General features: G+C 38.4%; 1 protein-coding gene across 5 annotated transcripts in view; it reads right to left on the bottom strand.

The window, feature by feature from the left end:
- Window positions 1-16,225, bottom strand: part of ZNF385B (zinc finger protein 385B) — a 317,841-nt gene that overhangs the window by 108,563 nt on the left and 193,053 nt on the right. Inside the window, exon 1 of one of the 5 annotated variants that reach the window (XM_049615424.1) lies at window positions 12,696-12,820. The exons of the other annotated variants lie outside the window; for them this stretch is intronic. The gene's annotated coding sequence lies outside the window, so the exon portion shown is untranslated. Of the gene's footprint in view, window positions 1-12,695; window positions 12,821-16,225 lie in introns of those variants that run through there. 5 annotated transcript variants of the gene reach the window in all.

Raw genomic sequence — 16,225 nt, 5'->3', positions numbered from 1 at the left:
ACATATAAAATGCTTAGCACAGTGTCTGGCACAGAGTATGCCTTCAATAAATGTTAATTCTCTCTTTCTCTAAAACTGAAAAGGGCCAGGTGTTTGGAGGTCTGCATTTAGAAATGACTCCAGTATCCTCGGCACATTCCATTTTCGTTGGCTTTGTTTTTGCTTTATGTTTTTGTTTTGGGTTCTTAAATTAGGATCCATGGACTCCCCCTCTCCAAGAATTCTATGCAAATATTTGCAACCATGCTCATTTTTGGGGAAAGTGGAATCAGATGTAACCAATTTTCAAAGGATTCTATGATTCACAGAGATTTTTAATCTTAATAGTTGTTTCTTAATAGTTCCAGGCAAAGAATATCTTTTTGTAAATCAAATTTGATTTTTAATGTACTAGAAGAACCAGTGAGCAAAGGAACTCTACAACAAATCTTTCTGTAAAGCAAATACTTGCCTCATAAACTGCATATTTAATCCAAACTTTTCCAGTTTTTAAGAAAGATTTAGAATTTCAATATAAGGTTTGCTTAAAATAGGACTCCTAGTGATATTATATGCATAGCAGGAACTTCCACTAACAATTTACAATGTAGCCTGGGGTCAAGTTCAGGTATAATGTAAACTGAAAAAGAAAGAACTCCAAAAAGTCCCTGCTCTTAACTGGGCAGAATTTTAGTTATCCTCTGCTCCAAAGACCTCATTTTACGGATGAAGAAATTGAGGTTCTCAGAGGTTACATGACTTGCCCAAGGTCATTGCAATAGTTACCGACAATAAGGAATAACAGCTGTAAGAATAATGACAGTGATTATGATGATGATGACAGCACTATGATCTGTTGAGCATTTACTTGAGCTAAGCCTTTTAAAGACTTTAACCTCATGTACTTCAGCTATAACCCTAGAGGAAGATTTTATTACCTCCACCCATCAGATGAAGAACTCTGCCCCGGGCTCCACAGCCAGTAAATGGACAACTCAGAACTCGAACCAACTCAAAACTCAGAATCTGTTTTCGCTGGAAAGACTGTGTTTTTAGCTGCTTCCCAGAATAGAACAGAACAGAGAGTCTTGAAGTAGACTGGTCTTGAAGTAGAAACAAGAGGTTAGTTAGGAAAGATGTTATCTACAACCTTCAAGGTATATTCATGTATTTGAATGGGTTTTTAAAAAATACATTATTAGACAGTTCTTGATAATGCTACACCCTCACAGATACATACTTGGAATACACCAGGAGTATAAGCTCCAGAATAAATCCACGTCAACTGCTTGCAATATCATCCTTAGACACAACCCTCTCTGACCAGGCCTCTCCCCAGACTGTAGACCAAGGGGATTGGTCCACATGGTGTCTACCCTCTCCTCCCCCCACTTCTAAGCCACATTCTGGGTATCTGGGATTCCATATGTTCATCCTCAAATGGCCCTGGAACTACTTCCAGGACCTACATAGGTTTCTTCTAGACCTCTCTCCCTTGAGGCAGATAATACCTATGTGGGACCAGAATGGCTGTTTTCCATAGGTAGAGCTTGGCAGCCGGGATTGGGGGTCCATACTCCTACAGTATAGGACTGGGCCAGGATTAAAAAAAAAAAAAAAGAGAGTGGGACAGGAGCCACTTTGTGCTTCCCTGTTCTGGCACAGAACTCTGACATGTCTGGGAATTCTAAAATAAAACCTGGCCTTCTCAGGTTTTTATGAATATATATTTGTCAGGATAGAAGGATGAAATATACTTTGTTTAGCAGCTTAGTGCCTTGATTTTTAAGCTTTATAATAGTTTATAATAGGTAAACATGGGCATCAATTTTTATCCTTGTCTCGGACCTTGCATACAATGGGACAGGACAGGGCAGGCCTGCCTGCTTTTCTACTTGCCAGTGCTGTTCTTTCTCAGCCTTCCTGGTCCTTGGATCCCTTTGATATGGCTCCATATCTGCTTTGGTACCTATTTTCCTCATTCTACTTTTACTGATGACTTGGTATGAAATCCATCTATCCAAACATCATCTGACATTTAATGATGGCTGATTATAAGCCACACACTGTACTCGGTGCTATGCATGTAACAATGGATGAGAAACCCTCAGTTAGTCCCTGCCATTGTGGAGCTAACTACCTGTGACAGGTCCACTTGAAAATAGAGGCATTTAAAAGAGAGCATGACAAGTGTGATGATAGGAGTAATACTGGCTATACTAAGGGAGCTCTTTCATGGGTGTCCAGTTAGGTTTTTTTGAAAAAGTAAGGGACTAAACTGAAAACCTGGAGTAGGATTCAGCTAGGCAAAAGTTAGGAATGAAGTAGAAGAGGAGGAGCTGGTTCCATGTATGTTTTAAGTAGAGGGAAGTACACATGAGGCCACGCCTTCAGCTAGAGCAGGCATGGTGCCCTGAACTGAAAGAATTTCAGTCTTGACCAATGTATGTCTCTGGGGTGAGAAATGTTCCTGGAGAGGTAAACTTGAACAAGACCAATGCAGGTCTTATAAGTCATGTTAATGTGTTCAGACTTGACCTAAAGTTGAAGGGGAGTCAAGGGCAGATTTTATTTTTTTTTATTTTTTTTTTCTTTTTTTCAACGTTTATTTATTTATTTATTTATTTATTTATTTATTTTTGGGACAGAGAGAGACAGAGCATGAACGGGGGAGGGGCAGAGAGAGAGGGAGACACAGAATCGGAAACAGGCTCCAGGCTCCGAGCCATCAGCCCAGAGCCTGACGCGGGGCTCGAACTCACGGACCGCGAGATCGTGACCTGGCTGAAGTCGGACGCTTAACCGACTGCGCCACCCAGGCGCCCCTTGGGCAGATTTTAAACAAGGGCCTGACATGATGAGATTTCTTTGTTAGGAACATCAGTGGTTGAAACATGGGTTACGTGTATGTGCAAGAGGAGCTGGTGGGGAAAGGGTGGGAGGGAGGAGCAGGGCTGATGGTGCTGAGTCCAAGTAGGAGGCATTATAGCAACCTAGGTGAGAGATGATCTTAGCATAAATTGAGGGTTAGGCTGCAGTGAGAAGATTGGCCAAAGGGGTAGAATCAATAGGACACAATAAATGTTTGGACATGGGGCTAACATCCAGTGGACTAAATAAAGCAAAGCTCCCAACCTGGGTAGATGGAGGGATCAGTCACAGAGAAGGAAAGCAGATGAAGGTGAAAGCTTGAAGGGAAACTTGGTTTCTGAGCGATGACCTCAGCACCACTCCAACTCAATGGCTTTTGATTTTCATCTTTCTACGCCACACACTAGGACTGAGAGTCTAGGGCCTAAGTGCTAGACTTTGGGGGCCTCCTCTTCCCACTGTGCCCTGCTTGTTTTCTACCATCAGGAGGAAGGGTGGATAAGCAATAGCCATGAAAAGGGGAATCCTTAGATGAGGCTCTCATTTTTCATTCATCTGTAAAATACCATCATTTGTTTGAAACACTTTGCTATCATAAAAGTTACCAGGACTATTCAATAAATGACAATGGGTCAGAATTTTCAGTTATATTTGATTTTGGGGTATCTCAAATACTACAGCAAAGTTCAGATTTAGTCATTACGGCAAAATTTGCTCTCGGGTATTTGATGTCAACCTAATAAATGTTGATCCTTTAAAGATGAAGAAAGTTATGTAGAGAATGGCTAGTACATATCCTTCCCTACCATCTTCTCAGACTTTACACACGCATTTCATAGTACATTGATTACAGAAATCAATCCTTATCCATATATCTGAGTTAAAGTCTCTTCTGAATCTCTAAGAATTTCACATGGGCTATTAATACCAGAAGGAACATTTTAAGTAATAACACTTAGTTTTGGATAAAAGGAATAATGTAATTTTTATTTTTTATTTTGCCATACTATACATCAACTGATATGCTATCAATCCTTTATGGAATTAGCAGCAACCAGGAAAAAGTAAAAACAAAAACAAACAAGCAAACAAACAAACAAAAAGACACTAAAGGATGGGTTCAGTTTTTGAAAACAAACTTTTCAAAAGTAAATGTGTCATTTTGCTCAATATTGATGAACATTGTCTGAATTATTTATTAGCTGTATTATATGCAGTACAGTTGGGTCTTTAAAAAATAATATAAAATTTAGGTGAAAAGCCAAATTTAAGAAAGTTACTTTTGAACTTCTTAACAATTGTGCTATGTGAATTTTTAAAGTTAAAAAAATAGAAATCGATGCTATGTGAGGAAAAAAAGAAAAGTGGATGATAAAGCTTTCAAGGGCTCTATCAATATTTTAAGCAAGCTTAGAGGAAAAAGTCAAGTTGTTGCATCAGAATTACCAAGGTTACTAATATCTAATGCCTGTGCGGCTTTGGATAAAATTCTTTATTTCTTTATATCTTAGTTTTTTTTCATAAATAAAAGAAGCAGAATCAAAAGGAATTCACCAAAATGCCATAGGAAATAAGGCTTATAGCGAGTTTTGACATTTGCTTGATAAAAAGTATAGTATTATTAGATCCATCTTACTTTATCTTTACACAGACCCGTATACCTGTGAACCAAAAGGGATGATTTTTTAAAATCACTTCTTTACTATGATGATCTTTAAGACTGATAACAAAATCTTTCCCTAGGAAGAATGGGCAAGTAAAACTTAACACAATGAGAATGCCTCAGTAGAAGTACTACTCATGCCTAGATTAAGGGGTTTGAATCCTACATGTGAACTGCATTTTGCAGGGGGGAAACATATCTAAACCACCATCTATCCAGGGAACAACAGAACTGCATGATTCTGTGGATAAAATACAGACCAGAACTGATATGAATCAGACAGGCAGCACTGTCCTACTCAGAACACTGTACAAGAAAATAAACTTTTCTGTTTATCCTTCTCAAAATTGTTAGGAGTTCTCTTAATGCAAACAACAAAGTAGAAAGTCCATGGAAGTGGAATCTAAACTATTTCTGTTTGGCTCTGAGCAAGGTATTTATCTATTACATCCAGAACAAGGAGCAGAGTGGACTAAAAAATATCCCTGAGTAAACAATGGTGAAATCTGCCGGGTAACCACAAAAATAATGACTATTGAAACACTCACATTATAGTCAAATTAATTGTAGCTCCTTACAGGAAAAGACCATTAAAAGCCACAAAGCCTATAAACAAACTAGATGGAAGTGACGTTAAAAGAGCCTAATCCAATGTCATACTTGCACACAGAGGAAATTGTATTCTTCACATGGCATAAATCATTAACATAAGTACAGAAACAATGGTGGACCACCTAACATCTTCCCTCGTGGTTCAGAAGAGTCGTGTGAGAGGGACTGTGAAGACGCCAGGTTGAGGAGGCAAGGCTAATGAGAAAGAAGTGGGTTTGCTTGCTGCTTCCCTTGCTGTCTGCCTCCTTCCTTCTTGAACTTCTCTTTAGCCATGCCTCCTGAGATATGTCTCTCCAGGTCCTCCTCTGCCCTCTCTGACCAAGTTGCTCTGTCCCTGTAAGGCCTGCTCTTCCTCTTCTGTGTATGTTGATGTTTGGGTTTCATCACTGGTTTTCTGTGGTCCTCTACACGCTCTCCCTGGATGACCCCTGCTTCTCAGGGCATTGTCTCTGCAAAGGACTGCTACACAGAGCCCTGCTTCTGCCCCAAGCTTCAGCTTTGTATATCCTGGTTGCCAGCTGGATGCCCCATAACCATGTCTAGAACCAAACTTATTTGGGCTGAAAGATTTTACTCTGAAATGTGAGAGAATGAAGTTACTCATCCTAAAGGAATATCCTGAGATAATAAAAGATATATTTAGAAGAGGAAGAGAGCCAGTGCCAAAGACTGAGAAAGAAAGAACATTAACCATACTTCTTATAAATCTTCAGTGTGCAAGAATTACATATTTTAACAATATTTTTAACCATCTGAGTACAATTAAATTTAACATTATTTGAACTTTAGGTTCAAATGAAGGGTGGCCCTTTGTTCTGTTGGATTTGTTTTCGCCCCTCACCAAATGTTACAACCAGACTGAGAAACAGAAGTAGGAATGCTGTTTATTTGGAATTCTCCTTGGCCTCTAAGCATTGCTCTTTTCCCTTGCAAAGTGGAGAAGCTTTCAAAGGCCACTCTGAGTGAAGCTCCATGTGGGGGCTGATTCCACCCCCTGTTCACTGCAGAATGCTCAACTCAGAGGAGGAATATGGGGGTGGGGGAAGGAAAGCAAAAGGGAGGAAAGAACGAACAATTAACATATTTTTCTCTCTACTAAAATTTGTATGTAAAGAAAAAGTGGTGGGGCACCTGGGTGGCTCAGTCGGTCTAGCGTCCCACTTCAGCTCTGGGCATGATCTTGCGGTTTGTGAGTTCAAGCCCCACGAACCCTGCATGGGGCTCTGTGCTGACAGCTCGGAGCCTGGAGCCTGCTTCAGATTCTGTGTCTCCCTCTCTCTCTGCCCCTCCCCAGCTTGTGCTGTCTCTCAAAAATGAATAAATGTTAAAAAAAATTAAAAAAAAAGTGGTAACTAATTATGCCAAAATGTTTTGGTGTTATCAGAAAAGTCTTTTAAAGGAGAGGTGCCCATGCTTTTAGATTATGTTCTCACCTAATGCTAATACAATACCCACAATATATTTGAAAAATTTAAAGTTCTAGAAGATCTTAGTTGAAAACCTGTTAGAATTTATCCATGGGTTCATTTTTTAAAGCAAAAGTGGAAAGAAATTTAAATTCTAATATGTTTTCAGAAAAACTTGAAATTGATTCTTCCCTTAGACAACTCTTCTCCTAGTATTCTTTAAATTAAATGATGGCAACTACCATAACACAGGCCTCCTACCTTTCCTTTTTTTCTCACAGCCACACAGCCACACAAACACCAGGTCCGACATATTTAGTCTTCCAATATGTCTCAAATTCATCCCTGTGACTGACCACTGCCCTACTTCAGATCCTCACCTTTTCCCATCATTACTGGTCTCCTTCACTCCACATTTATTCTCCTTGGCTCCACCTCTAAGGCTGCTGCTAGAACAAATTGCCAAAAATCTAAACTGATCCACACAAATCTTCCACTTAAATCCGTTTTTTTTTTCATTCTATTTCATTTCATCTACTCAAAAAACCTCTGCTGAGGACCAGGACCTGTGTGTCAGATAAATGTACAATGTTGGGAACATGGAATGAACAAGACCCGCAGGGTCTCCATGCCCATGGAACTTTGCCTTCATCATCAAACTTACACTCATGTGGCTAACATGGCCTTCCAAGATGAGACCCCTAACTACCATGTGAGTTTCTCTTCTCACCATCCCTGTTTCAAACACTGCATTAGCAACACACATCTGTTTATAGCTACCTGTATACGTCATGCAATTTCTCACCTCTGATTTTTCTCCTACTGACCCTTTTCTCTCCTCCCCCACTTCATCTGCCTATTTCTATGCATTTTTTTTTAAGAGAGGAAGCCTCTCTTTGACTAATTCAGACTGGGTAAAGTATTCCTCCACTGTGTTCCCATCACATCTACATTCCATATCACCATACTTAATACACTTTATTCTAAATATTCTAAATATTATATGTATATATATACACACACACACATACACACACACTTTATTTTAGGTATGTCTAGTTCTAGGCAAATATTTATTTAACAACTACCAAACATAATGACTCAAATATTCTATAACAATTTTAGAGAAAATTGGTGGCAAAGAGATGCTGTGATTACACCGAGTTATAATTCAGGGAAGAGGGCAGGAGGCAGGAGATGTTTGGATCCCAGTTCTAATTCTATATTCATGATAGGCTTAAAAATTCAGGCAGTTCAACAAATATAGAGTAAGTTCAACTGACTGTCTTGTTCTAGTAATCTCTGCTCACTAGTATGTTTGCCTTCCTGATTGAGGTATTAATAATTAAGTGTGTTGTGATAAAGCCTGGTCCTTTTGCTAGTGGAGAGGGTTTGAGGAAAAGCTCTTAACAGATGGCTTCAAGCATTCTTCACATGAGAATATAGAATCCAGGAGAAAACTGTATATAAAAATACACTGAGGCAGTAAAGAGTAATCATTACCTACAACGATTACCTACAAATGACATGGAGGAGAAGCCCTATAACATTGGGTTACTAGCGTAAAACCTAAGACTTTCTTTGAGGCCTTCAGAATACTCCATGAGACAAAAAGCAGACTACGCAGGCCCAGTTGGATTGAAGAGATCTTGTTTTTTAAGGTCAATATTAGTGGGGAAGTAAGCCAAAGCTGCCTTCTCAGATGAGATCTTGGAATAATTTCTTTTTTCCATTTTAAGCTACTTCTGGTTCTCATTAGAGTAGATAATATAAAGTTGATTATATATCAGATATAAAAAATCTCATAGTGAAACAAAGTTTCTCTAATAACAAGTGCCAAAAGTATACATGTACATCCTTTCCATCTGTAAGACAATTTACTATAATTCTCTAATTATGCAGAGCTGGTATCTTCTTTAAATAGAAACTTTGCCTGTGTATATCAGTATATTTCTAGTAGAAAATGTGGCAACTAGACCTGTGCTCTTTTATAACTACTGATCTTGAGGGAAAAAATCAGGTTAATTTAAGGGTTTATTAAAACCTTGTAAGTTGTATAACTTCTTACTAGAAAAAAATAATAATTGCTTTTTAACAAAAGTTTGGATCATTATGTTTCAGTGTTTTTAGTAAATTACTAAGATGAATACTACTTCTGCCCACAGTAAGATAAAATAATGAATAAAATAATTGCTTTTTGGGCTGTAGTGACTGTCTTTGTTTAAGAAACAAACAAAGTGCACACGCACTCACACCTGCATGCGCACACAACACACACACACACACACACACCAAATAATTGGTGGCCGTGAATGGATGTTAGTATGCTTCTGTGAGTTTCTTGGGCTGATTTTGTAACCCTGATAATGTTTTTAAACTGATATATGTCTATTAAGAAATTATTAATTTTTGGGGGGCAACTGGATGGTTCAGTTGGTTAAGTGTCCAACTTTGGCTCTGGTCATGATCTCGTGGTTCGTGAGTTCGAGCCCCGCATCCAGCTCTGTGCTGACAGCTCAGACCCTGGAGCCTGCTTTAGTTTCTGTGTTTTCCTCTCTCTATGCTCCTGCTCCACTTTGTGCATTCTCTCTTCCTCTCAAAAATGAATAAACATTAAAACATTAAAAAAATAAATTAATTTTTTTCTGTTTTGACAATTAGTCATTATTTAATTACATGTTTATATGGTATTGCTGTTGGCTAGATACCTTAGACATTACTTTCTTTAACTAGTTACAGTACTCTGAATATGGGATGTGTGTGTGTGCATGTGTGTGTCTGGGTATGCGTCCATATGTACATGGATAAAACTCTTCATACATGTTCATATTTATGTGTTGCACATTTAAGTATCATAGACTCACTTATTAGTTCAAATACATTCATGCATTCATTCAAATATTTCTTATGCATCTATCATGAGCCAGGTCCTGTGTTTATCCTGAGTGAGACATGATCCTTGTTCTCCAGAATCTACTAGGGAAAACAAAAGAAACATATGGGACAAAGGTAGTGAATGAGTTCTATACAAGGTAATGTGTAACTCTCCTTTCTGAGTACATACTACAACTTAAACCATATATTAAAACTGTAACAGGTATACACAAAGCAAACTGTCATAGTATAGTCATCTTCCCTTCTCAAATCAAAACCATCAGAGGGTATGTGTCAGTGTCTGTCCATATGAGTAGTCACACTGAGACCATTATGAGGCATAAAAAGAAAATAATTTTATGCTACCAGATACCTTACACATCCATATATTCATAGTTGCTTTGCCCAGATGCTGAGAACTATTTAGGGTCAACTCAAGTCATTAGTATTATTAATTTCCAATCAAGACAGTTCAGAATTTACTAACCCATGTACTTAGTGGGAAGTAGTTCTTTTACGTTTCAAAGTCACTAGACCGTGTTCCTGAAGGCTGAAAGTCACATTGGCCTTTCATTGTTTGTTCAGCAAATCAGAGTTAATGACATTTACAATGCTAATGCACTTTGCTCCAAAGTATCTTAACTCCAGGTTTGGCACAGTTTCTCCTACCTGAGAAAAGCTTATTTGACCTCTCGCATGAAACTTTAACCAGAACTAATGATCTGAATAAGAACATTCCCTTACTCACTCGTATATCCACAATCACATGTACATATTAAATCTAGAAATGTATGAAATTCTGTAATTAACTATTCCATTTGAGAATCAGGATTAATGTGCAAGACAAATTAAGGTATGTATTATTAATTTATCCCCACATACACATTAGATTACCCGACAAATCTGGGCACAGTAGTGGCAGACTACTTCCCAGTCGTTATGGTTGACATAGCTTATGTGACAACGACCTCTTATGTTAGACTTTTAGAATCAGACTCATAGGAAAATATGTATTTTGGTAGAAATTATTTCCTAGATAATTTGGAGAACTGCAAATAACTGTACTTTTCTGTATACCAAATTTCAAGCAGCTAAAGCTTTGCTTCTTTAATGTTCTTTTAATCACAATTATTAGCATATGTTGACTGTTATTGGCTTACTGGTATGAAATGAAAAAACAAGAATTCCAAACTCAGTTTACTTTATTAGTGAGCATGTAATGACCTCAAACCAAAGTCAGATAAAAAATCCCATTGGCTTGCTTAAAGTGTAACTGGTAGAGTTTAAAATATCTGCTAATTATTAACTGTGTTAATCTGTTGCTTGACCAGGCAAGAATGAATATACACACACAGAGATAGATATTCAGGTGACAGTTAAGGTGCTCATATCTCATATTATGAATTTTATAACACTTATAAGCTTGTGTACAATAGTCTACATAATTTGAATAATATTTTATCTTCAAGTCCAAAAAATGTATAAATTTGGTTTGACAGTTAAACTCAATGCAATAGGATTTGATATGTGCTTAAAAAATAATAACCAACAATTTTGAACAATTTTCTGTGCAGTGGGTGTTATGCTAAATAATTTCTATGCATTACATAATTTACTTTTCATTAGAAACCTGTGAGGTGTACTCTAATTTTCATGTCACAGAGAAGATTGAGAAATTTTAGAGAGTTAAGTAATTTTCCCACTTACTGTTAATAAGCGACAAAACTTAGATTGAAACCAAACTTCAGTGACTCCAGAGCCAAACTCCAGCTCATATATGGTCTGCTATAGATTAGAAATTGGAAGGCCTGGAATGAAGTCTCAGTGGCAATCAATTTTCTAATATATAAAATAGAGCCAATAATATATCCCAACCATCCCTCCAGAGTTACCATGAGGATTCAAGAGATAATGTAGGCAAGAAAACTGTAGAGTGCTCTACAAATAACACTTTATTACATTGTAATACCTTAACATTTTACAATCCCCAAGGCATTTTGTGGGGCCAAACGATGACATTAAACCAAATATTTCACTCGAGAAAGAGACTTTAGGAAGCCACCAGAGCAATTTTTTACTGTAGCAGCTTTTAAGTAGGTTGCCCAGGGTGGCAGAGGGCAATCAGAAAAAACATTCACCCTTTGTGGGTACCATGATAAATGAAAGGGGGGGGTGGTCAGTTCTGAGGGTTGAATGTTTTTATTCTCCAAAAATTCATATGTTGAAGACCTAACCTCCAAAGTGAATATGGATTGGAGGTAGGGCATGATAGTTACAGTGATAGTTAAATAAGGTCATAAGGGTGGGGCCCTAATCCAATAGGGCTGATAACCTTACAAGAAGGGGAAGAGATACCAGAGTACTCTCTCTCTGCCATGTGAGGACACAGAGAGGAGGCAACTACCTACAAACCAGGAAGAAAGTTCTCACCAGAAACTGACTAGGCAAGAACTTTTACATTGGACTTCCCAGTCTCCAGGACTGAGAGAAATAAATATTTGTTGTTTAGGGGACCTGGTCTATGATATTTTGCTATGGCAGCCCAAGCCAACCAGTATAACCAGTATCATGTTCACCCCTCATGTTACCAATGTCACCAAAAAGCAGGGCCATCTGAGTCCTGTCCAGCTGCCAGCTGGATGGCCGTGTGGCCTGTTAGATCACATGAGGGGCTGAAAACCTACAGTTAGGACCCATGGAATGTAAAAATGTCCTAGGCAGGCTTAGCATAAATGGGGCTCAGTATAAACTGCTTTGCCTAGAATAAAACTGTCCAAGTTCAGCAGATTATACTAAATATCCTCAGGAAAACAATCAAACCAAACCAGTAGAAAAATGAAAACATTTCCAAAGATGCAGTCCCATGTCTGTAAATATAAATTATTGCCAAAAGCTTGAAACTGACTCCATGAAAAGAGTAAACAGTGGAAAAATTCTGATGAACAAAATTACAACTGAGCAAACAAAGGAATTTCTACATTAAAAATGACTAGCATAGTTCACTTTGCATCTTCCCCTTTTCACCAGAGCACAGCTACTTCTAAATTAATCTACCAGAGTTTCCTCAGCTAGAAGGGTAGTGAGCTGAAGCCATTAAATATAAAAACAAGTACACATTGAATTATTACTTCTGCAGCTTATTTTCCTTAGGATGATATAAACCTCATTTCTTGGGAGTTGTGTTTTAGTTTACAAGAAGATAGGCAAGTTTTCAAATGTAAACACAGCTTCCCAGGAGGATCTATCCTAAAATCTAAGTAATGCATAGTTGAGAAAATGTTTCCACTTACCTTCTCCTTTCACACTAATCACCTTCCAGATGATTTAAAGAAAATATCATTTGGTGAGCATTCATTCCATGTGAGGCACTATTCCAGGTGCTTAAGGAAGGCTCTGCTAGTTTTCTTGCTACTCTCCATGATACCTGAAGTATTAGTTTAGCAAACTGCTTCCCAGATAAAGAAAACATTTCCCAGGTTCCCTTGCAGCTAGCTGGGGCCACATGACTAAGTTCTGGCCAATGAGATAGGAGTTGAAGTGATAACTTCCGGGTCATTCCCTTAGAAAGAAAGGTGTGTTTCCTCTAGCTTTCCTCCCTCTGGTGGCCTGGAATGTGGAAGTGGTGGTGACTTGAGCATGCAATAAAAGGAATGCAGACCAGAGACGGCTAAGCAACAGGATGGAGGCTTCCCCAAAAGCCTTTATACCATTTCTGGGTTGTTAGATGAGGCAGAAACAAGCATCTGCCTTGTGAAAACCACTGTGTCCTTGGGCTGTTGTTACAGCAATCTATCCTGTATTTTCATTAATAGAGGACTGCATATATCTTGTGAGGTACGACTATCCCAGTTTTAACAGGGAATTAAGGTTTAGAGGGATTGAAGAACTTTTTTATAATCACACAGGTGGTAAGTGGTAAGGCTGGGATTTTAACCAAGTGCCTTTCCCATTAGTTCTTTTTTATACTAATAGAGAGAAAATTACTAATTTATAGAAAATTAGTGTTGTGCAGCTTTCTAATCCCTGATCTATTAATCTGATAGGATTATAAAAAGGTTTCGGTTTCCTTGAATTAGAATCAGTGCTACAAACCCCTTTATTTCTAATAAAGTGTCTGACAGTTACCAACTCCTCCAGGACCTACCCCTCAAAAAATGTTCCATTAGAAAAATTATAGACAAAAAGTATGCTGATTCTCCTGGACTATGAGGTAGAGGGCTAGTAAGAATGCTCTAATAATTTACAAAATAATATACTGAAAAATCACAATAACTCAGAAACAGATCAGAGGTTTTTCTGGTATGCATTTTCTTTCCTGATGTTACCCTTATGTTAACACATAAATTCATTCTCAGAAGGAACCATATGTGCATTCATTCAACTTTTAACAAATTTTAACAACATTTACTGAGTGCCTAGTCTATGTCAGGTACTTCTTTAGACACTGGGGAAACAGCAGGAAACAAACTAGACAAAGCCCTGCATGTGTGGAGATTGTTGTCAAATGTATCAATTGTAGGTAATGTCCTACACAAATGAACATAACAGGCTTTCGATGTGTGCCAGTAATTCATATTTTTTAAAATAAACATTTTTGGAGTAGTTTTATTTTTTTACTTTATTTTATTTAATGTTTATTTATTTTTGACACACACACACACACACACACACACACACACACACACACAGAGTGCCTAGTGCCGCTGGGGGAGGGGCAGAGAGAGAGGGAGACACAGAATCTGAAGTAGGCTCCAGGCTCTGAGCTGTCAGCACAGAGCCTGACCTGGGGCTTGAACTCACCAACTGTGAGATCATGACCTGAGCTGAATGAAGTTGGACACTTAACCGACTGAGCCACCCAGGCGCCCCTATTTTTTAAATTTTTTATTGTTTTGAAGTTTATTTGGGAGAGACAGAGTGTGTGTGCATGCGAGCTAGGCAGGGACCAAGAGAGAAGGAGAGCAGAGTGTGGGTGCATGGGAGCTAGGCAGGGACCCAGAGAGAAGGAGAGAGAATTCCAAGCAGGCTCTGCATTGTTAGTGCTGAGCCTGACACAGGGCTTGATCCCATGAACCTTAAGATGATGACCTGAGCCAAAATCAAGAGTCAGATGCTTAACCGACTGAGCCACCGAGGTGCCACGTTTTGGAATACTTTTAAAATTTATGGAAAAATTATAAAGATGATACAGAGAGTTCCCATATACTCCTCACCCAGTTTCCTCTAATGTGCCTCTTATAGTTTTTGTTTGTTTGTTTTTTCTTGGTTGTGTATGTGTGTGTGTGTGTTTAAACTAATGTCCTGCCTCTGTCCAGGGTCCAATCTCAGACTACCACATTACATTTATGCCTCAAGCTTCCTTAGTCTCCTCTAGTCTGTGACAGTTTCTCAGTTGTTCCTTTGTTATCATGGCCTTGCAAGTTTGAGGAGGTATTTTATGAATGTCCCTCAATTTGGGGTTGTCTAATTTTTTTTTCATAATTGAATTGGAGTTTGGGTTTTTTTTCTTTTTAAAGAATATCACAAAGGTAAAGTGCCCTTTTCATCACTTCAAACCAATGATAAATTGGATAAATGATAGCAATATGACTTATCACTAGTCATGTTAACCCTGATCTAAGGATTCCTGATTTTGTTTATGGAAAAAATTTGGGTGTGCTTTTTGCTACCAGGATGAGCTCCATTTCTGTAAGTCTGTATTAAAATATAGTAAATTTATTTGGGAACACACACACACACACAACATACACACATGCACATGACTTAGAGGTAATAAAATAACGTTAGGTATAGAAAGGTAAAATGAATTCTTAAGTGCTACATTTCTGTCATTTGTTTGTGTTTATTTGATGTTTATTTTTGAAAGAGGAAGAGCATGGGGGAGGGCCAGAGAGAGTGGGGTGGGACAGAGGATCCAAAGTGGGATCTGCACTGACAGCAGAGAGCCCGATGTGGGGACTGAAGTCACAAACCCCAAGATCATGACCTGAGACAAAGTTGGATGCTTAACTGACTGAACCACCCAGGGGCCCCTCTGTCCTTTATATTCAAGATACTAGGTGTTAAACAATTTACACATAAGCACTCTTACTGTATCAGAATGTATTTTGGGGGTACCTGCGTGGCTCAGTGGGTTAAGTGTCTGACTTTGGCTCAGGTCATGATCTCATGGTTTGTGAGTCCAAGCCCCACACTGGGCTCTGCGTTGACAGTGTGAAACCTGCTTCGAATTCTGACTCACCCTCTCTATGCCCCTCCCCCACTCACACTTTCTGTCTTTCTCAAAATAAATAAACTTAAAATAAAAGAATGTATTCTGTTTTCTCTTTAAAAGAGACAGATCATCACCATCCTCACTCTGTCCTCTAATCTGCTGCTTGGCACACAGCATTGGTGACTGGTACTCTAGCATGCATTTTGAATATCAGGGCCATACTTTAGCATTGGTAAGTATTGAGCTAAAAGGAGCCTGGATTCCTTAAACATCATACAAACCCTGGATTGCAGACCTCCAGACTTATTTTCTGGGGGAAAAAATAAACTATCTGTTTAAGCAATGATTATCAGGGCTCTGTTTCTGAGTCGAATGCAATTCTTAATAGAGGTAGCTTGGAGAAGAGGCAGAGGGATGTCAGATTTATTGAGAGCACTATGTACCATGTACTTTATATGATTTAGTTCATGTCATTATCAAAACAAAACAAAGTTGAAAAAATTAAAGATCAATGGCAATAAAACTCATGTTTAGGTTTACAAAGCTCAGTATTAGAACAAAACCAGAATTTAACTTTCTTTTAATGTTTACTTTTTTCTGAGAGAC

Source organism: Panthera uncia (assembly GCF_023721935.1).
Source record: "Panthera uncia isolate 11264 chromosome C1 unlocalized genomic scaffold, Puncia_PCG_1.0 HiC_scaffold_3, whole genome shotgun sequence".
In the NCBI taxonomy this organism is placed as follows: Eukaryota; Metazoa; Chordata; class Mammalia; order Carnivora; family Felidae; genus Panthera; species Panthera uncia.
The sequence above is the reverse complement of the archived record's forward strand: the minus strand, read 5'-3'. Positions and strand labels throughout refer to the sequence as shown.